This window comes from Triticum aestivum, chromosome 1A (assembly GCF_018294505.1).
Source record: "Triticum aestivum cultivar Chinese Spring chromosome 1A, IWGSC CS RefSeq v2.1, whole genome shotgun sequence".
NCBI lineage: Eukaryota > Viridiplantae > Streptophyta > Magnoliopsida > Poales > Poaceae > Triticum > Triticum aestivum.
Genome location: NC_057794.1, coordinates 117,541,742 through 117,542,980, shown reverse-complemented (window position 1 = coordinate 117,542,980; position 1,239 = coordinate 117,541,742). Strand labels below are relative to the sequence as shown.

Below are 1,239 nucleotides of genomic sequence, written 5' to 3'. Positions count from 1 at the left end.
CACAACGGTCGGCAGAGCATGTATGCTGTCACGGTTGCTATGCGTTGTGAAAAAACTAAAACCCACGGTAGCGTCCCTCCCTCCCTTGGGATGAAATGCGCGAAATTTCGTAATCTATTTTTAGCTATGTAACCCGGTATTATGGGTGCCTAATTTCAGCGCCTCGCGGCAAAGGGTCGAGCTTTTTCATGTCCCCCCTGAACCCCCCGCTGGAGCGGAGCAGCCCTAAGAAATCCGCCGGGCCACCGCGGAGTAGCCCGCGAAATCGGTCTCTAGCGCCAACCCAAGTCCGAGAAACGGCCGGCGACACAGCGGCTTCGCCTGGGACCTCTCCCCGGCCGGCATGGAGCCCCCGAGTGGAGAGGCAACCCCGCGCGACGGCGCGAGAGAGGAATACCTGCCTAAGCTAGATAGCACAACGGGGCAGAGAGAGGGAGCGAGCGAGCGAGCGAGCGAGAGAGAGAGAGAGAGGGTACCTGGAGGCTCCGACCACCGTGGAACGAGCGAGGGGAGAGGCAGGGCGTCGACGTCGGTGCGCGAGGCGGAGAAGAAATCGAACGAGGAAGCAACGACGGAGCCCTTAGTGGGTTACGGTGGATTGGATTGGGTCCTTTTCGGGCTTGGGTTCCGGGTTTCCGTTGAGTTTCGGATGCCTGCCGAGACGAGACGTGGAGGACACCAGTTGAGTGCGCCCACGACTCACAAGTGTCTCCTCCGTGTACGGACCGAGTCCTAGTGCGTGTGACCTCAACGCACACACAAGCTAGGCGTCCAGGGTCGAACACTTCACGGGTCGTGATTCATCACCCGATTGGCGGGCGTCATGGGCATAAGCTTAATGCTGTCTCTCGGTCTTCGCCTTGGCCAAAGGTCGTGATTCACTATTCGTGTCATTCCTGACAAAATTATGGGTCGTGTGTTTATTTTTATTAAGTTTTGCAACTCTTATTCTTGAACTGTTGGTTTTGAATTGTAACACTTAAGTCTTAATGGTCGTCTGCCACTTTTGGTATCTTTTATTGCGATGATAAATTCCACATGAAGTCATTCTGTAAACGCCCATTTTGTATTGTGCATGTCATTATCTTCACTATATTTTCGTATGCATAATAAATTGTCTTCATAAATTGAAGGAGATCTCCACATAGCAGAACTTGACATGTGCATTTGCATTTAAAGACAAATTACTTATATGCACATCTTCAGGAGAAGCCTTTTCAACTTCATGAAGCCAATGAC

The 1,239-nt window shown here is 52.1% G+C and overlaps 1 protein-coding gene across 1 annotated transcript in view; it reads right to left on the bottom strand.

Annotated features, from left to right (window-relative positions):
• Positions 1-649, bottom strand: part of LOC123039964 (autophagy-related protein 18d) — a 5,724-nt gene extending 5,075 nt beyond the window's left edge. Inside the window, exon 1 of the mRNA XM_044462937.1 lies at positions 477-649. The gene's annotated coding sequence lies outside the window, so the exon portion shown is untranslated. The remainder of the gene's footprint in view (positions 1-476) is intronic.
• Between the last annotated feature and the right edge of the window lie 590 nt (positions 650-1,239).